Genomic DNA, 23,043 nt, shown 5'->3' with positions numbered 1-23,043 from the left:
CTTCGTATATAGCACTTGCTTCCAAATATTTTAAAATATTTCACTGTCAGAGTTCTACCATACCAAAGTTCATAAGATGTCTTCCCATATTTCTTGTGGTATAGAATTTTGTTAAGAGTTATGTTGCTGCATGAATTGCTTCTCTCTAATAGACTTCTGATAATTCACCTCCTTTTATCATAGTTATAGTTGCCTCTTGTATAGTTCGCTTCATCCTTTATACTAACCATTTTGTTGTGGTGTCTAGGGGGCAGACAATTGTCTCTCACATTGCAAGATCTTTGTTTTGGTCATACCACATAGATTTGTGTGTACCAAATCCAGTAATTCGGTGGATGAATATGTTTTTCCTCTTAATGTGCTCTTTGTCTACTTTCCTAATTGACATTCTTGACAAATATTATCAGATTTTATCAATCTCGATAAATCTCTCACAACACTCCTTGAACTGATTTATACCAAATTATCAAAGTTGATATTGGCACATTAGCTGATGACATAGCTAGTTGTCATTAAGTTGAGATAACAAACAATGTCTTGTAGCTCCTTCTAGCTAATACATATTTTCATTTGCCCTTTTTCCAAACACAATAACTATTCTAGACTCCTTCTAGATCTTACATTCATTATCTTGAAAGACAACATTATATCCACTTTTTCACATCTATGTAACACTCAAAATATTATGATGTAAACTCTTCACATAGTAGACATTATCAGTGTTATGATTTCCATCTAAAGTAATTAAACCAATCCCAACAATTTGTATTGTCTGATCATCTCCGAACCTAACAAAACCTCCATCATATTTTTCAAGTTTTATGAACTTACTCTTATCACCAGCCATATGATTTGAGCATCAACTATCAATCAATAAGTCATTATTATCTCTTCTAGCATGAAATGTAGTAGCCATAGTTTCAAAAATATCAAACCTAGGTGTGTCCTTTTCTACTAGAAACAAACAATCACCTTCTTCATAATCTAATTCATTATATAAAATACCAGCATTATCCTCAACATAATAGGCTTTCTTATTGAACATTCCTTTGTTTTCTCTAAACTTTTACCTTGTTCCTTTTTCTATAAATATAGTAGCTATGTGACCAATCTTTCCACATCTAAAATATTTAAGGGTAACATACATTTGTACTTGTCTGTACCTTTATTTAATTTCCTCACAAAATTTCCTTCCATCTCATTTGGGTTATAATCATAGAGATCATCTTCAGATGCTTTGAATGTTGTCTCTGATTTGTCTTTGTCCTTTCCAAACTTTCTCACTTCAAATGCAGTTAGGGTACCAAAAAGCTGCTCTCTAGTGAACTTCTTCGAATCATAGGTTTCTTCAATAGCTGAGATCTTATCACTGTAACTCACCACTAAAGTCACCAAGATTTTGTCAATTATATATTCATCATTCATGCCTCTGAGTTCTTTGATTTCATTCACTATGTTGTCAACATTCTCAAAGTAGCTTACTATATCTTCTTCTTCTTCTTCTATCTTCAAGTTTTCAACCTTCGCTTAGCTATTAGCCTCTTTGTCAACTTAACTCTCTCATTTCCTTCATATATATCTTTTAGCTTCTAGCAAACTTCATAAGCAATATTCAAGGAAATGACTTTTGTCAATTCATCTTTTGATAATGCACTACAGATAGCATACCTTGCCTTTACATTTTCTTCATAGGCTTGAATCTCATCCAGAGTAGTAAGATCATTCATTGGTTGAACATACTTTGTATCCACCACCTTCCAAGTGTTGTAACCTAAAGAAACTAGATAACCTCTCATATTTACTTTCTAGAAACTATAATCATATCCTTCAAAGATAGGAACCAAAGCTCTGATACCAATTATTAAATATCCGGGCAACTAAGTGGGGGGGTGAATCAAATAACAATTAAAAACTTCCTCAAACTTAATTCACATATCTGGAAAAATTAGCAGAATTAACCAAGACATATAATAATGAAAGCATATGTACACAATAACTCAGATACAAAGAACACCATAATTTACATGGAAAACTCAAGAAGGGAAAAACCATGGAGAATGCTAATTCTCAATATTAAAACACCTGTTAAGGTGATTTTTACAAAGGATGGCTCACTGCCAAAATGCTCACTGAAAGAGGGCTCACCGCCCAAAAAGGCTCATTGTCAAAGGGCTCACTGCCCAGAAAGACTCACTATTGAAGAAATAAAGATAGAAAAGAAGATCCACCACTAAAACATAGTTTGCACTATCAAAACTATTTCCGGTAACTATCTACGACACACTTCTCAACGACAACTGGATTCTTTCAATCTAGCATATCTTCAACACAATTATCCATTCACAAAAATGCCACACTAACTCATCCAAATCATACACATACATATATCATCTCTAGAAAAATGTAATCTTCCAAGTCAGCCAAGACAAGATCTGAAATAGGTCAATACTAAACATTCTAGTGATGGGAAGGAATGAGAACTAGACCACATCATTTCCTCCCCCATTTCCAAAATATCATACAGGTTCTTAGGTATTTCAGATATTATTTCTATTATAGCTCTACTATATACATTTAGATACTTAACAATAGCTTCCTCTAAAGTTTTTTCCCATTATCGTCAAAATTTTCATACCATTTAGTCATTGGCTTTAGATTTCCATTCTTTACAACCTCATTCATAATTTCATCTAATGACATAGGAGGTTTGACTATAAATATTACTTGTTTAATTATTGAGTCAATTCTAGAGGATTTTTATTTCTTACTTGGCTTATCTCCACTAGATGGCTTCTCCTTGGTGACTTTGGTAGCCTTAGCTACTTTAGCCTTCATCTCCTTGACTGCATTATGTCTCTCCATCATCCTTCAGAGTCACAAATCTTACGGTCTTCCTCTTCTCTCCTTTGTTGGATGGCATGGCTAATGATTTGGTAGGACCGGAGGAAAGAGAAATGCTCCTTGACTGTCTAGGCTTCAGAGTAGAAGCTTCCAATTGGGCCTTCTTCTCTTTAACAGTTTGCTCTTCAGATAAGATATTTGTTTTTCTTGCCTCCCAGATTTCCTCCTTGGTGATCCCAATTCTTTCAACATATGCTTCAAAGTCCTTCCTTACCTTCTTTTGGATCTCTAGCTTTTTGAATTGTTTATGCAGTTTGAGGCTCTTTTCAACATAGGTTCTAAACCTATCTTCAGAAGTGCCCATCAATTTTCTAAGCAAATGTTGAGCATCTAGTGCAGGAATTTCTTTCTCCACTTCATACCCCATGGGCATGATCCAAGAAGTTATAGCTTCTACAACTTCTATTAAGCATTGATTTGTGTCTACCATGAAGCAAATTGTGTCTTGTTATTTCACAACTATTTCCTTAGGGATTCTTTTCCTATCATGCATAGCACTCTGGAAGTTTTTGAAATAACCCCATAGAGTAGCATTTCAGACCTTGGCATCACCAATGTTATACAAATATTCTCTTATCTGCACTGCCGCAAGTCTTTCGTACGCCCATTCGACTTTTCCTACTCCCTGAACTTCATTCATGAAGTAAAAGTGTAGACATAGGATGAAGGTGCCATACTTGAATGTGTGCTTCTTGTCCTGCTTGATCTAATCTGGGTTCTTTATTAACTCACTTTGGAGAAATTCACATAAGTCATATTTCTTGTTCTCCTGAATCATTTCATATGCAACATAAATAGGTGTTCCAGATATAGAGTTATCCCTTATGGAGTGGTATATTTTATACCCTATCACCATAGAAGCAAACTTAAAATCATACTCCAGAATATCATAGATTTTCATGTACCTTCGATCAAATTTTGATTTGGTTTCATATGTAACCATTTGGTTCTTTACAACCTTTAATGTAGGTAGGTCACCAATTGAGCACGAACCAATAACCACCCTAATAGCATTCTTTGTGATCTTGAACGATTGGTTTAACCACATAAACTCATCACGCATCCTACTAAGCATGTACTGGACCCATTCGGGTTCATCAAACACTGGAAATTTGACATACTATGCAAAACCCTTTTCCTCCACAACTTTGAATTCAGGTTTCAGATTGCCAAACTCGTCTATCATATGCTTGGCATATAAATTTAATAATTGTGCACTTCCAAGCTCCTCAATATTGCAATGTGTGAAAATCCTAACATCCTCAATATATAAAACGTCTTGTGGAACAGATAAGAATGCACTCTTTGGATCATCATTCATGGATATAAATGGGTGTTTCTTGAAGTCTGGTCGAGCTCTCTTAGTAATATCCACAACTAAAGGGGTTGCAATTTTAGAAGCAATCATTTTAGAAATTTCAAACTTTTAAAAGTTCACTGATAAATACCTTAAACGCCAGATTAGGTTTTCACTTGGGAAATCGGCTTCACGCTTGATCTCTAAAAATTATGCTTGTAGAACACTCTCTTCTCTTCTTATCTTCAAATGCAAAGTGATAAATGAGGTGATTAAGTCATTTTTTATCTTCTGCAAACCTAACTTTTAGGTGTAATAAATGCACTTTGCCCCAATTCTTCCGAATACCTTGCATACATAGACAATTCTTCAAGAAATCTTCTACGGATCTTCAAATATGCTCTTACTTTTTCATAAATCTTTTAAAAAAGTCAGCACCAACATAATTCAACTTCTGACAATCTGTCAATCTTTTGACACCAACATCTGGTAGGGGAGAAAAGATCTGCATGAACAATCCCCTTAGGCCAAAGGCCTTAGCTTAGTTACCGGATGAAGTCCCAGCATCAGAATCAGGTGCAGACCAGTTTCCAGTATTTGAGTCACTCTTCTTAACCCGTCTTCTTCATTTGATCTCTGATCTCTTCAACTTTCACTTTTCCCTTATTAATGTCTTCACATTCTTGTTCTTGTATACCAAACTATTCCTATTCACATTTATGCTTCTGCGGAATCTAGCAATGTGACCGGATTTGTTGCATTTGCAACACACAACATTTCCTTGTCTAGGCCTGAAATTCCCTTGATTTCCTCTTGATCTGCACTAGTTAGCTACATGTCCAAACCTACCACATGCGTTACATCTAATATTTCTCCTATTTGGAAAATTATTCATCATACTTTTGCATATTTTTGCCTTATGCCCATACTTGTTGCATTAAAAACATTGACCATAGAAAGTTGGATCATTCTGATTCACTCTATTTCTGTATTGAGTAACCATAAGACCAAATTTATTGCAAACAAAATGGTTACCATTGAACTTATGAGCATTAGGTTTCCTTACCAGAGACCTTTTAGCTTTATTCTTATGATGTTGAGACTTTTGACTAGATTTGGAGCTTTCACCTTTCTCAAATCCGAGTCCTTTCTTGTCATCTCCACTCTTCTGGCTTCCAAGCATTTCATCAAGATTACCTGAGCTAATCTTGAATTTCTCCTTATATTCATTTGCAGTAGCAAGTTCATCTCTAAGAATCATAATATGTCTATTGAGCTCTTGCTCATTATTCTTGAATTGTAGTAGTTCAAGATTCAATTGATCATTTTCACAGTTGAGTTTGTAACATTCATCAGGTCTTTATTTTAGAGATCGATTAAGACTCTCTTCAATCCTCCTTTCTTGCTTCAATCTCCTTTGTCAACCTCATCACTATAGATTCCATCTCATTCTTCTAAACTGCATTATCTCTAGCAAGCTTCTCACATTCCTCTGTCTTCACTTTCAAGGCTTGGTCATCAATGCTTTGGCTTTCTTTCTCCTTTATCTTATCAACAAGTTCCTTTCTCTTCTCTCTTGACTTGTTCAACTAATCTTTCAATGACTGGATGAAGTTCTCAACATATTTAAGATTTGCTTTCATTTGTCGGACCTCAGCTTGGGATTGATCAAGATCCTCGAGTGCCACAATAAGCTGATGTTGAATACCACCAGAATCCATTGATTCACTTTCTCGGATCCTCCTCAAGTTGTTAGGATTCTTCCAAGGAACTAGGCTCTGATACCAATTATTGGAATCTATGAACACTGAGAGGGGGTGAATCAGTGTTCTACAATTTTTAATTTTATTAATTTTTCCTTTTAACCACTTAATGCAAATGAATGAAAGAAAGATGTTGAAACACAAAGCAATCAACAACAACACCATAACACCAGATTTTGTACATGGAAACCCTGGTTAAGGAAAAAACCACATATGAGACCCACAATATCAATATACTTTGCAAAAGTATTTCAATATTACATAGGGGAATGAACACGCATTCAGGCACACTGCCTAGAGCTCACTGTTCAAAACAATAAGGGCTACAACCCTGGAAGCCTCGCAGCCTTACACAATCTTTACAAAGATAATTGGAATTTCTAAACTGGGAAATAGCATCTACAAATGCCAATGAATGGTTTTGATTAAGCACAAATCTCTATCTCTAGTTGCTCTGCTGTATTGCTTTGTCCTATTGTTCTGCTTTTATTCCGAAGCATAAATCCTTTACTTGTGCATGTGAAATTGTGCACAATAGTCATACACACACTGATACCAAAAATGACAATATTAATCACCCTTATATATCCACAACATGAAATTAGATCTTCTACATGTTGGCCCAAAAATGCATATAACACAATGAAATGTGTACACCGAGTCAGCTCAATTCGAACTCCAATGCATATGTAGACCAAAAAAAAATTTCCACATGCTACCCATATGTCAGCTAAACCTCCTCAAACATATAAATGATCACGAAAATCAATCCACATAACCCGCACAATAATTTCTCACACATGTCACATTATTCATCCAAAAACCTGTACACTGGATCTTCCAACTCACTCAACAATCAATACTGGGGGATAAGATTCTAGAATAAGGTACCCTAAACATCTAACTAACTTCCTCTAGATCTGCAACACATGATATTCACCAGAAATGAAACGCCAACCAAAATACTACATTCTAATAGACCTCTATTCTATCTCACAAACCTATCTAGAACTCAATCTAACTTCTGGTAGAGCAAATCAATCACCGTGGATAGGATATCTGACTTCAGTTGTCATCAATGACAACATCTAATCAACTATGTAGTATCTCTTGCCAACAAACATATCAACATGTTATATACATCACCAATGTTGGACCCAAAACATTATCCGCACACTATACAACAACCTCGACTTTCGAATCAACACCTCAACTTTTGGATCAAGCCAGACCCCAAAATAACATTGAGTAACATCACACAACACATCTTTCGAGAAGCCAAATCTTTCAAGAAATCACCAAACGACCATCGACATCACATACATACGAAACTTCCACTGCTGCTTAATGTACCACATCCGGACCTAATCGGACCACGGGATTTGACATCAATGACAACACATAAAAAAATACTAATAAAGATGACATAGAGCCCAAGGATTTTGATAGTGATAAATGATAGATATGGATTATATGGATCTATACACATTTGTACATTATGAGTTCTATACAACTCCATGGAATAAATTTTTACAAACCTTTCAAATGTCCCAAAATGGCAAAATATTTTGTAACTAAAAAATATAAAGTCTCATGTATGAAAATAGAAATTTTTGGGCCTTCGAAATTTAATGATGAGGTCCTTTTTGCCTAGAAACATATTGAGAAATTATTTTTACTCAAATCTCTTAGATATAAGAAGAGGATTGTAGATCTAGAGCTTTGATACCATTCAAGAGTCACATGAGGACCCAAGCTCTTAAGATCACCTATAAGACCAAAGATAGACTTCCACGAGAGAGTACCAAGAGAATAGAATACTCAATTATGGATGTAAAATTAATACAATGATAAAATATATCAATGATACAAAATGTACATATGAGGCCTTACTTATCTAAGTAAGGTTAGAGAATAAGTGAATGTAAGATTATTACATGTATTATAATTAAATGGTGTGAAACAAAAAGAAATAAGGATCATAAGTGAAATTTGAGTAAAATTCACTAACAAGTGTGAATAGGGTCTAAGAGGTGAACCAACTAGGTAACATCCTTGTTTACACCAACAATATTATTCATGACTTCAACAAAAAAAGTCTCTTTGTAAGGATTCTTTTTGTAATGATATTCTTTCCCTCAACTCTATTTGAAATCCTCACCATGGTGTGACAAAATAATTTCATGAGAAATTATAAAAAACCAATCTAACAAATTTGAATTATATACTGTAACTTATCATGGACAATATATCATTTCCTAAAAAACTCCACTAAACTCATTGATTTGCAACCTTGAGAGAAAATTTGGTGGAAACCCTAATTTTGTAATAACTTCTTGAATTTCGATAAAAAATATATTAGGAGAAATATGTTTGTGATAAATGCTATAGAGATTAGAAGTTTTTTTTTTAGCTATGGGGGTGAATTATGTAAAAACTCCAATGAAATCCTATTTCTATAATAATTTCTTGATTTTTTCTCTATCTTACTTCGAATTAAAACTATAACAATTTTAATGTGTCCTTGATTTAAAAAAAATAAAAATCCAAAATTTAAGATATATGTGCTTCCAAAATGACCTCTAAATTTGAAAAAAATGCCTCACTTTCATTGTGTCAGGATCATGTTATGATACCACTTGTAATAAAGAAAATTACACAATAGAATAAATAGTAAATATGTTAAAGATACTTTATAATAATATATCACTTTGATGGTACAACCTCCTAATCCACTTTAAGGGTGATATCTTCAATAATCTTCAATAAGAACACAATACTTAATATTCGGTGATAATAATTGTCAGCTATCTCCTATATATATATATATCTAATTATGCTTTCGTTGCCATACATGTTGACTTAGAAACTTAACTATAACACCTTAGATGTCTTTTCTACCTATACATAAATCTGATAATGCATATATAACTTATTTAAGGGTTACGGTAGCCACATGTCCAGCACTCATATTCCAATACACACTATTTAAGATTAAGGGTGTCATGAATGATCATCTCTATTAAAACATAAGAAATGGACCTTCTCTTACATCTACTATTTAAATTGGTAGTGGAGAAATATTTTTCTTGCTCTTCCATTTATTTACATCCTCATTTCGAATGCCATATTGTTATTGCTCCTTACTAGGCCCATTCTTGTGGAAAGGTTCCCCTTTTGCCTAGCTCAAGGATGTGTACATGGAAACATGATTTTTCTATATCTCAAGGATTACACATGAGAAATTATATCTTTGAGTGACCAAATAATCCTTCAACATATTTCATGATAACTTCTTTGACCATGATTTCTTTGCCCATTTATGCTGCCCTATTTCTAAACTCACCAACATAGGCTTGCATTTTCTATCCTTTTTGCTAACTCGAGTAATGCTATTGCATCAATCACTCTTCTTTATCACATACTGGGTAGAAATATCAATAAAGCATATTTTTAAACACTTTGCAACTAGTGACACAATCCTAATTTTTTAATGATTGTGGATAAATTTCACACCAAGTGAGAGTGTGCCTAAAAATTATAATCTTGCAAAATGAATTTGGTGATGTGAGGAAAAGTATTGGAGACTAAATTATACCTCCATTTTCAATACTATTGGTCTATATCTTTTGTGCTAATCTCACCATCATATCATTGAATGCCAATTTTTGTCTTTGATTTGAAGAGCCTGCCCTCATAGTATTATACTCTTTTTTATTATAACTCACTCTTTTATTTTGTCTTTAGGGATTCATATTTGAGAGACAAGGACCAACATTTGATCTTTTAATCTATCCAAATTCTCTTGAAAATTTGGGAACCATGTAATATCCTCTTCAAGATTTTAAAACCTAGCTTTTTCATTGTCTTCTCTTTCTATTCTAGCTCTACTCTACTACTCTTTGTATTTGATCTTAGATTCAAAAGGTAAAAAAATTAATTTCATTTCTCTTGTAGTTAATGTGTGACTACTGAATCTACAAACTTAGATTTCTTGGTGGGAATACCACTTTGATACCATCCAATCTATAATTTCACTCATTAACCCTATTGATTCCTTTGCTATAAATCTTCATTATGTATATTAATCTATATCCACATTATTTTTCCTACTTTTCTTATATTCTTGCTTGTATGAATATTGCAACTTGAACAATAAACATAACAACTATGATAAGCAATTTTAAAAAAAAAATGAAAATCAATTACTAAAAAAGATAAATATGTTACATAAGTTTGGTTACAAATTTGTTACCAAGGTGGTCACAAAATCAAAGTCCCAACTAGATTATATTCAAATGCAACAAAAAGAAACTCATCAAGTTATAATGTCATAATATTAACCTTGTAATCATAAAGTTTAATATGTAGAAAAGTCATATCAGTTTCCATCATTATCACTATTTGGTTGTTGTTTTTCCTCGTCCTCTTCTCCTTGTTCTCCATGATTCACCTTTTCTTTGCTTTTATCTTTGTCTTTTTGATTTGGTTGCACCCTATTGAGGTGGAATTAATCATAGGGAGCAATGGGTGGAGAAATTATTTCCCAACTAGAGCAATCAAAGTTTTGATGTGTAATTTCCAAATCTCTAAATGTTGCATCTTTTCTAAGTTGATACCGATACTCTTTACAGTATGGATTTTGTAAGTCAATGTATTCCTCCTAAAATTTCTTGTCCACTTTCCTCAGGTTCCAAGGCCAGTAATGTGCATTATGAATATCCTCCTTATAAATTTGTGAAGAGCCTTCTTCAATGACCTTCGCAAATCTATTTGCTGGCAACTTTAAAGTGCGAGTAACTTGTTCGATGATTATTAAGAGTGTGAATTTATACTTAGATCCAAGAAGGTTTCTCTCCTTACCTTAGTATACTTGTCTGTTCCTTTTCTTCCACAAAAACCACACAATTTTAGTAGACAAAGATAACAAAAAAAAAAAGACTTTTTGATCAATCCCTTAACAAAACCCACAAGGACTTTAAAGCGGGATATTTAATCAGTTATGTTCCATCCCATAATATTCCCCATAAACAAAGACCAGGAAATAATAATATACTTACTTTGAAAAAAGATACGAAATCGATCCTCTTAGCACCCACACAACAAGCAAGTGACAAGGTTACTATTAATAACCCACTTATGAATGATAAATTGTCATCTAAAAAAATATTTCTTTGGTTCAATCCTATTGGACCAACAACCAACAAATATTTTAGATCAATCTTTATGATCAAGATTTACATTCCATTTCTTATTTGCATGGCCAAAGATACAATGAGTATGAGATAGAATCATGTAGAGACAATGGGTCTTAGGTTTTATGAAGGGGGATCCATCAAACCATTTAAACTTCACCAGATAATCAAGATCATTAATAACTTCACAAGACAATCAAGATCATTAATAACTTGATCTGACAATCAAGATCATTAATAACTTTGGTTGTCTGATTTAATTTTTCAATCACCTTCATGATAATAAAAAATGTTCTTTTGTTGTTATTTGACAAGTTAAAAGTCACTGTGATTTACATTCCAAGACATGAGTTTGTTCTCAAATAGATCTTTCAAATTAGACACACCTTTTAAAGTCATTATTGGCAGTGGGTTGTCATTGATGTCAACTGGTATGGGATGTCTACCGGTATGAGTGGAACAGGTTATGTGCAACACTGTCAAGGAGGAGTACAGGGCAGGTTGAGATATCCTTGATATCTCTGTGTGTTGCAGGACACCGGTAAGGTAAGACAGAGGATCCCACTCAAAGGAATGTTCACTGAGGTTACCGGTACACAAGGTAGTTCCTAGCTTGTGTAGATGAGATGAGCAGGTTATTGGTTCAGTGTATCATCGATAAGGAAAGGATGTCAACTGGTAAGTGATGTGTTGACATAGAGAAGACAGTTAAACCAAGTAAGTTGCTACCAACTAACAAAGGTCATGACCAGTGAACAAGAAGGATAAACAAGGTGCTTGACCTGTTGATTATGATGAAGGGGTAGACTATTACCTAAATCACATCAACACAAGAGGAGAGGGATGAATAGGTCATCGGTATGTTGTGTGGTTGCAGGACAACAGGACTCCCACCAGATGAAGATGCAGTCATCATGAGAAGCAATGATTGATAGTGAATGTGCCCACACCAGATCATATGTGCCTGTTTGAAGATTTGTTGCACAAATAGGGAAGCCACATGAGTGCACTACAAAATGCAGATTTCAAGGACACACAGGATCTACCAGTGAATCAAAAGGAATGCCTCAAGTGCATGAGAATAGGGTTGTGCACTCAGTGACAGAGAAGGCATGTTGGGATGCTGGTGCAGATAAAGAGTGTTGGGTTTGTCATTTTGACAAACCGGTTGAGATACGGTTCGACCTGATCAGGAAGAATGCAAGCCTGAGTAGATGCAGATAGAGGAGAATGGCCCGATTGAAGATGGAGTCTGTGGAAGGTTGATGACATGGTGTCATCAAGAGTGTTTACCGGTATGTAAGTCCATTGGTAATATGGACAAGGTATAGATGCAAAAGACTCCCCATCCGATGAGAATGTGTATAAGGTAGATTAGAAAGAGTGTTGCCTGATTGAGTAGTCCACCAAAAGAGAAGCAAAGTGCAAGGTTGATGACAAACCAATTTGAGGGTTTAACCGACAATATTAGTAAACTGATAGAGAAAAGGAACTAGTAGAGTGTTTGGTCGGTGATCCTATTTGAATTGACATAAAGATCCAAGCTAGAAGTTGGTCGACATGGATGCCACATGGAATCAAGGTGGCGGACTTGCATGCAGTGATAGATGGAATGAACACTGACAAGGTAGTTGGTGAGTTGGTTGATATTAATGATAGATCCCGTAATTCATGGGATATGTTGCACATAGTTGCAGAGGTTTGTGACTCGAGGTCTAGAGGACAACTGAGTTCCAGCTCAAAGTGATTGAGGAGTTCGAGATAGATGAAGGAAACCACAAGACCAATCTTGGTGATTGACCAAGAAATTAGCTGACAGAGCAAAAAGCAGATTGCTAAAGATAGAAGGCGTGATCTGAGAAGGCATGACAATGGCGGTGATGTGCAAATGGTTGCCTGGGTGATTAGATCAGATGAGATCCGATTGGATTTGGTTTTCCTTGAGGTTGATGAGGAAACCCTAACCACCTAAGATTTGAATTGATGTTTGGCAGGAAAATGAGGCTATAAATATGCAAGCCAAAGATAGTGTGAAGTGTTGTTGAATAGAAGAAGATTGTGTTGTTGCGAAGTGAATGGGTGTATGAGAAAATCAGTCAAGTACTCATCGAGTATCTGAGAAGAGACTGAGTGTGAGGAGGAGAACCAGGTTGAAGTATTCAATCGATAGCAGAACTGGTAGTGCCCATACCGGCAGAGTAGAAGTGAAGGAAGATGCAAAGAAGGCAGACACAAAACTGATAGAGTATAGTATCAGTAAAGAGAATAGCAGTGACGAGGAGATTTAGTAGACCAGAATAGATGAGAGGTGAACCAATAGAGTTTACCGACAAGAAAAGCAATAGATGAGAGCAGTAGAAGAGTGAACTGGTGTAGTTGAGAAAGTGACTCACCGACTAAAAGAAACTATGAGTAGAGGTTGCAAAACTCTTTTGTAACCAGGATATTACTTTTGAATTTGAATGTTTATTATGATCACTGAGTTGTAGCTCGTTGTAGGGGTAGTATCTCCTTTGGGTTGTATCCCATAAACAAGTCAGGAGTTGTAGCTCCTTGAATTGGTGCCCTAAACATTATAACAGAGTTTTTATTGTGAGGCTGAATTGGAGCAGTAGACTCCAGCAACATTGCTCATCGAGATTTTTCCCATCTTGGGTTTTCCTCGTATATGATGGTGTTATGTGATGTCCCTTTGTGTAAATGCATTTGTGTTTATTCTCCTTACTAACCGGTAAGTTTGAATTTAGCTAGATGTGTTAATCGGTATGCTCACACAAAATAGCTAGAAGGGAAAATTTTGAGAATCACTGATTCACCCCCCCCCCCTCCTCTCAGTGGTGCATTGCGTCTAACAATTGGTATCAGAGCCTAGGTTCCCAGTTAGATGAGCTTTCTCCAACTTGGGTAGATTCTGGCTTAAGGACATAATGGTTTGTTTAGTATCAATCCCTTCTCATATGTTTGATGGTTCAAACTACTCTTTTTGGAGTTGTAGAATCAAAGTCTACCTATCCTCTCTAGGGTTTGATGTATGGATGTCAGTTATTAATGGTCTCCTTAGGAATGTCAGTCCTCCAACTAGATCTGAAGAAGAAAGAAGATGTGTGTGCAATGAAGAAGCTATGAAGGCTATTCTCTGTGGGTTAATAGATGATGTCTCGCCATAGGTGGACAGATGTAAATCGACAAAAAGTCTATGGGATAGACTGGAAAAGCTTTATGGAAATGAGACATGCACTGCTGAATTAGATTATGGAAGCATGAAGAACAACAAATTAGACACATGTGGAAGTGTTGATAGAAGATTGGTCAGTTGTTGTAGTTTTGATGAAGAGGAAACACATCTCTTCATGGCACAAGAGATAGAAAGTGAAGTGCACACATCAGAGTGTGACAAGGCAAATATACCCCATCGACAAGATGTGTTTGGCAGTGATGATGAGGATGAAGGAGACAAGGAAGATAGATCTAGCCATCAAGATCTATTTGATAGTGAAGGAGAAGAAGAAGAGGAGGCAAAAGTTGATCTTGAAGGTGAGCTTGTGAATGCACTTGAAGAGCTCAGTAGAGTAAGAAAGGAATACAAGTTATTCAAGAATGTTGCTACAGTGGAGTAGAACCGACTGACAAATTGCCTTGAGGATTCTGAGAAATGCATCTCAGAACTGAAGTCTCAAGAAGAAAACACCAAGGAGTGACAATGTGAAGATCTAGCATCTAGGCTAGAAGTAAAAAATGAAGAATATCAACAACTGCTTTCAGAAATGGAGATTCTTTGAAATGACCTTGAGAAATGTTAGGATGAGCTCAAGGTAAGAATCCAGTTTGATGGCAACAGTAATGCCTTGGACAAGATGTTGAAGAAGCAGAAACATGCCAAAGACATTGAAGGGTTAGGTAGTGGTGTCGGTAAATGCTCTGCCAACAAGAATGTCCCCCACAATCACATTCACTTTGTCTCCTCAAATGGAGAAAAGAAGGGACATACCTTCACAGTCAAAGATGCTCCCCAAAATAAGGTTGACCTAAGAACAACCGACGAAGACTTGCAGACAAGAATGAAGATTGATGTTGCAAGAAGGAGGAACAATGCAGATCCCAAAGGAAAGGGAAGATGGGAGAAGATAGCTTCACCAAAAGCAATAAAATGAGAAAGAAACAAAGAAGACCTCCTACCGACAAAGGACAAAAAAATGCTACCACCCACAAGGCAAAGCAAGTGTGGGAGAAGAAGAGACCAGATGAAAGAGATGCAAGGAATGGACAACCTAAGGTCCATCCCTGAAGAAGCAGAAATGGAGATGCTAAACCGGTAAGATCTCCCCATGCATGGTAGAACAAATTTGTAAGTCATATGCCATCCTTTACCGGTTACTGCTTTGCATGTAATGCTTATGGCCATAGGGCAGAGGAATGTAGAAAGAGATCTAGAAAGAATAATATAGGATCTCATAGACATCATGCATATAAGCAAAATGTATCTAGGAGTAGATACATGCATGTCCCCTCTCTCGGTTATGCAAATGTTGTTTGTCACAACTATAATGGTTTTGGCCATAGAGAGTTTGAATGCAGGAAGAGGAACCTATAGTCACATGGAAGCTCGTATAACAACTATGCTCTGCAAAAAAATAGATATAGAGCATATGGAAGGCAAAGACTTGCATGGAACCAAAGGAGAAATCTCCCTACGGGAGCAAGAGGTCCACCGGTTTCGGCTGCTAGAAATAGAAACATGACCAAGAGAAGATGGTCTAACTGCCATGCTAAGAGATTCCCCAATCATGAAGTTGGGATGGATGTTGTGTGCTACTATAGCACTACTTTTGGTTGTGATGGAGAATCGGGAAATAGAAGGGCCCATCAGCAAAAGAAGGAAAGACCTGCTTTCAAGTCTGAAAAGGGGAAGAAAAGTGAGACTAAGCAGGTATGGAGGAAGAAGACCATGGACCGACACTGTGCATTAAATGCACATGTGATATCTCCTAAGGCCTAAAGGAGATGCAGGACCTCAGGAGGAGTAGTAGATTGAATTTATCATTCACCCCCTCAGTGATGGAGGCAACATGGAAGAACATGTTGTTGCTAGTATAAAGGATGAAAATGGAATGACAAGTGTGTGTAGATGCTTCATTGACTACACACCTATAGAGGAATGTTGGATCACTACTGTTGTGTCAACATATGACAAGATAACAATTAGAATGAGATGCCTACTGACATAAAATATCAGGAGTCACAAGAAGGTTCTCTAGTAGTGATAATGGATCGGTATAGGAAACAAGGATGTGCAGGATGTTACCAACACATATGCTAATAGGTACTTGCAGGTTATGTAAGACAATGAGGTTGGAGATCATTGCAATAGCCCCAATATCATGGAATATGGAGTTTACGTCTCAGGTGGTATTGGAAAAGACTTGAATGACATATGTTGGTCCAATTGTTGATCATGCAGCCATGCATGTTTTTGGGTTCACCGGTATGAATCTTGGCATGATGATAACATTTTGTGTAGATCAAGGATCATGTCATAGGTTGTGGTGGATACAATGGAGCTGAAGAATCATCAGATGATCACCTGAAGGAGGTGGTTGGAGTCCCGGTATTATACCTGACTAGAGATGAGGACTTAAGATGTATGAATCAGGGGGAGTTCAAGTACTCATGATGCAGAGCCGATGTGCTTGAACTTTTAAGGATACTGAATACCCAAACTGTAGGTGATGGAAATTGCAGTAGGTATACCCTAGAGAATTTCATGACTATGGGTATTTACCTGTCATGTGGTTGATTGTATTCATAGTACAATCACATTTGATTCTAAAGAAATTTGGGATCAAACAGGAGGTGATGCAAGTTGACTGACATGTGAGTAGTAGTTACTAACACATCCTTCTGCAGTTGAGTGTTTTAACAAAATGTTATCAAATATGCATACTCAGTTGGTGTTAGTTGATGGTTTAGTCCTCCATCTCGAGTACTGTGACTTGAGAAGATGTAACAATCTAGTAAAGAGAAAGGGGAGAAAGAATTTTGTCAGTTTCTGATAAATATAGGAGGAATGATATCCTGACAGTGCCCTTTGCCATTGTTGTTAAAGGGGGAGAAAGATTATGTAGTATATTGCATACTACACGAGTGAGAATCCATTGGATCATACAAAGGGGGAGAAAGATTATGTAGTGTCTCGGATACTACACGTGTTGACATCAATGCTAAAGGGGGAGATTGTTGGCATTGGGTTGTCATTGATGCCAACCGGTATGGGATTTCTACCGGTATGAGTGGAACAAATTATGTGCAACAATGTCAAGGAGGAGTACAAGGCAAGTTGAGATATCCTTGATATCTTTCTGTGTTGCAGGACACCAGTAAGGTGAGATAGAGCATCCCACTCAGAGGAATGTTCGCTGAGGTTACCGGTACACAATATAGTGCCTAACTTGTGTAGATGAGATGAGAAAGTTACCGATATAGTGTTGTTAGGATAACCGGTGAACAACCGAGAGGGGGGGTGAATCAGTTGTTAACAAATTATAACATTTAATCCACTTAATAACCTTTAACCATATTAAGTGTCGGTAAAGCAGAAACAGATATCGGTAAGCAATAAAACTTAACAATGAAACATATAATCAACACAATGCAACCATACCACATAACACCATGATTTGTACGTGGAAAACCCAAAAAGGGAAAAACCACGGTGGGAAGCCTACCCATAGTTAGATGATACTTCTGCAGAAAGTATGTGACACAATGAGGGGCCTGCACATGCAAGAAGGCACACTGCCTAGAGCATACTGCTCATTACAAAAGAGTCTCACTGACTACATAGGTTAAAACCACCTCAAGATATTTGGACAATGATACAATAGAATGAACTGCTTGAGATAGCATCTACCATGCCTGATTACAGTCCCGATTAAGCTCAATGCTGGAGGCCTTTGACCTCTTCCTTAATCCCAATTCTATCACCTATGATTGACCAAATCTCCTTCGCATATGATATTGCATTTTAAGACCACGAATATCTTTTCACATTTCCATCCTATGATCTACAATGAGATCTTACATTATTTTATACCAACCCTAAGACCTAAACCAATTAGGTCGGCCACCTAAAAGATATTACAATAAGATCATTACATAAATCCATATTACAATGATATGCCATGTCAGATTTAGACCAAAACAACAATAACCAATCCATAAAACATCCCAGTAACGTGTAGAGTACACATTAACATGATATCGGTCCATGACCTAAATAGGCACCGGACCTATTTTGGGTCCACCACGCCAAAGCAATATCTTCAAGCAGTTGAAGAACGTTCAAAGAACATCTTTAGCATCCTCAAATCCATGTAGAAGTCATACCAACACCACTTATGCATCATGTTAAGATTCCTCAGTGAAATCTTGTCGGTAAAACCTTAAACCAATGTCGGTAAGGGTTTACAAGAGTGTATGATAGCATCCAATTACCAAGTTAATACCAACTGACCAAAACATGCTCCAGAAGTATGTAACACATAAAATCAAACATACTCCATTGATCCAAACATGTCGGAAGTGTCCAATAGATAGTCTCTTATGCCGGTAACACTAGATCTTCTACCAGTAACCAAAACATGTCTGTCGGCAGCCAACCATAACAACTAGTATTGTCATCAATGACAAAACATCAATGCAACACATTCAATTCCTCCAAAATGCCAACAATCTCCCTCATTGGCATTGATGGAAACACTAGCTGTGAAAAACATCTAAGTACCAAGAAATGCCAAACAAGTCTCCCCATGTGGAAGACAACCAATAATCTCCTGAACATCAGTAACTCTCCCCCTATGAATGACATCTTTGTAAAGTTTTGAATTATATATCTCTCCCCCTAATGTATACAACTCCTTTTTATTTTTCACATCAATATCCCTCCCCCTTTGACATCAATACCAGAAATATGACAATTATATCAAAGCAACAATGTAAACCTCTGAATCTCAAAGCTGACTACTCCCCCTGAGTAGTAGCACCACTCATCAGCGTCAGAATGAATAGTATCTCTGATAATGCATGTCGGACTGATGACAAACTACATCAATCAAGTCTCTGTCAGAGGGGCAAAAACCCCTAACTTGTCTCTCAAATACTCAAATGATTCCTTAGACAACGGTTTAGTTAATATATCTGCAATATGTTTTTTAGTGTTCACATAAACCAATTTGACTTCCTTTCCTTCTACCTTGTCCTTCAGAAAGTTATACTTTATTGATATATGCTTAGTCTTAGAGTGAAATACCGGATTTTTAGGCATGTCAATAGCTACAGAGTTATCATAGTAGATAACTATCGGTTCACTACAATTTACCTTGATATCCTTCAACATTTGTTTCATCCACAAGACTTGAGTGCAATTAGTTGTTGCTACAACATACTCAACTTATGTAGTGGATAAATAAATGCATGATTGTTTTTTGTTGATCCATGAAACTAGTTTCTTTCCAAGAAAGAAAGCTCCACCAAAAGTTCTCTTCCTATCATCAGTATCTCCTGCCCAATCTGAGTCAGTATATGCACATAAAGTGAAATCATCATATTTAGAATACCCTAATCCATATTCTGTTGTTCCTTGCAAATACCAAAATATGCTCTTTACTACACATTCATGATTTTTTTTAGGATTACTTTGATATCGTGAAACAGTACTTATTGCATTCATAATATTCGGTCTAGTCTGAGTTAGATATAACAGACCACCAATCATAGACTTATACCTTGTCGGATTTATCGGTGTAGAAGTATCCTTGATAGATAATTTCTCACTTGTCACCATACGAGTACTTATCGATTTTGAATTATCCATACCAAACTTCTTCAACAATTCCCTTAGATACTTAGTTTGACAGATAAAAATGCCTTTGTCAGTTTGAGTTATTTGCAAACCTAATAAAAATCTCATCTCACCAATCATGGACGTTTCAAATTCATTCTTCATATTGTTAGCAAATTCCATGCACAATTTATCTTCTCCTCCAAAAATGATATCATCAACAAATACTTCAATAATCAGAATATCATCATCAATGATCTTATAATATAAGTTACTAGCAGTACTGCCTTTAGTAAAACCAAGCTTCAAAAGATATTTATCCAACCTTGCATAACAAGCTCTAGGAGCTTGTTTCAATCCATATAAAGTTTTCTTTAATCTGAAAACCATATATTTATCATCTGTCAGTGAAAATCCTTCAGGTTACTCAATGTATATTGCTTCCTCAAGTTCACCATTCAAAAATGCATATTTAATATCCATTTGATAAACCTTATAGTTCTTATAACCTACATAGGCAAGAAATAGTCTAACAACTACAATTCTAGCTACAGGTGCAAATGTTTCACCATAATTAATTCCTTCCATTTGAGAATATCCTTTACAAACCAATCTAGCCCTGTTTCTTACAACTTGACCATCCTCATTCAGTTTATTCCTAAAAACCTATTTAGTTCCAATAACATTCTTATTTTTAGGCCAAGGAACTAAAATCCAAGTCCCATTCTTCTCTATCTGATCTAATTCATCTTCCACATCCTTTAACCAATGTTTATCTTTACAAGCTTCAATAACAGATGTTGGTTCAATTTGAGAAATAAGACATACCTCTTCATTTGTCAGTCTTCTTCTCGTAATAACTCCCTTGTTCCTATCTCCAATGATTTGATCTTCAGAATGATTACATACCTTGGTGTCTTCTGAATTTCAGGTTCACTGCTCTGATCATTAGTCACAACTGAGTTTTCTGATTGTGTCAGTGTAACTGTCTCAGTTTCCTATACCGGCTGAGGCATTGTTGGTTTAGTTATGATCATTTCCACTGTCGGTTCCCTATCATATGATATAGAATGATTTAGGTACTACTCATCCACTTTCACATTAGCACTCTCCATAATTTTTTGTAATCTTTTGTTATAACATCTATATGCTTTGCTTTGAATTGAATAACCAAGAAATATCCCTTCATCACATTTAGGATCAAACTTTCCAATTGAATCATCTCTTTTGATATAGCATTTACTTTCGAAAATTCTGATATACTTAACAGTAGGTGTATTTCCAAACCATAATTCATAAGGGGTCTTACCGGTTTCACCATTGATATGAACTCTGTTGAATGTGTAGACTATTGTACTTACTGCTTCTCTCCAATACATATGAGTCAATTTGGCTTCCATCATCATAGATCTTGCTACAATCCAAAATGGTTATGTTCTTTCGTTCCACTACTCCATTATGTTGAGGAGTCCAAGGTGTAGATAACTATCTCTTGATTCCATTGGTCTCACGATAACTGTTAAATTCATGAGAAGTGAACTTGTCGCCATGATCTGATCTTAGACATTTGATTTTCAGTCCAGTTTCTGTTTCAATTTTTGCTTTGAAGATCTTGAATTTCTCAAAGGCTTCAGACTTCTCCCTGAGAAAAGTCACCCACATCATTCTAGAATAGTCATCAATAATCAGCATGAAATACCTATCACCTTGAAAACTTCTAGTTCTTGTTGGACCACATAAGTCAGTGTGAATCAAAACAAGTACATCATTAGATTTATCATGTATGCTCTTAAAAAAACTTCTAACTTGATTTCCCAATTGACATTCCCTACATATCGGATTATGAGGCTTCATAATCTTAGGTATATCTCTAACTGCCTTAGTTGAACCGATCTTAATAATATAATAAAAATTAACACGACACAACCTCTTATGCCATAACCAACTCTCATCAATATGAGCAATCAAACATGTCTTATTACCAGTGTTCAAGTGAAAGATATTACCTCTAGTTTGAATATCGATTGCAATCTCCAAACCAGTCTTGTTAATAATTTTGCATTTTCTATCTTTAAACTGAAGTTGGAAACCCTTGTCCACTGATTGACCAACACTCAAAAGATTATTCTTTAAACCTTCTACATAATAGACATTATCAGTATTGTGATTACCATCCAGAGAAATAATACCTCTACCTTTGATCATATGTGCTTTGTCATCTCCAAATCTGACTTGACCGCCATTGTATTCTTACAGGGACATAAATTATCCTTTATCACCAGTCATATGACATGAGCATCCACTATCAATTACCCATTCATCCTTATATTCAACTTTTGTTGCCAGGGCCTTTTCTTCATTCTTAATAGCCGGTTCCGATTCATCTTCCTTTAAATCATTGAAACCCCATTACTTTCCATTGCCGGATTCACTAGCAGAGTCTTTTGTCGGTTCATCTCCAGAGTCATCACTTACTCCTTCCTCATCAGCTATGTAAAATTGTTTACTTTTCTAAAATCTATATTTGTTCTGGTTAGGCTTAAATGATTTCTTAACTCTTTCCTCAAACCTTGCATTCCTTTTAGGACATCTAGATGCAAAATGACCAATCTTATTACATGAAAAACATTTAAAAGGTTCTTTTCCTTCATACTTACTTCTTGTCAGAATTTTAGGTACTCTTCTAGCAAATAAGGCTTCAAGTTGCTCAAATTCTTCATCCTCTTTCCTCATGTCTTCCAATTCTTTTGCATATAGGACTTTCCAATCGCTTTTGTTGGTAGATGATGATGATGATGTATGAAAAGCAGGTTTAGACTTTACAGCTCCAGAAGATCCAAATTCTTCAAGCTCAAAAGCAGATAATTTCCAAATCAGAATGTCTCTATTAACTGAAGAGTTTGTCATTGTCCTCAATTCATTAATTGCAGTTGCCTTCATCTTGTAAGATGGTGGAAGGGCTCTCAAGACTTCGGAAACTATTTCATCTTCACTCAAAAATCCTCCATAACAGTGAATTCCCATAACAATCTCATTTACTCTTTCCATTAA

The sequence above is a fragment of the Cryptomeria japonica genome, chromosome 6 (assembly GCF_030272615.1).
Source record: "Cryptomeria japonica chromosome 6, Sugi_1.0, whole genome shotgun sequence".
NCBI lineage: Eukaryota > Viridiplantae > Streptophyta > Pinopsida > Cupressales > Cupressaceae > Cryptomeria > Cryptomeria japonica.
Note: the sequence above shows the minus strand (reverse complement) of the source record.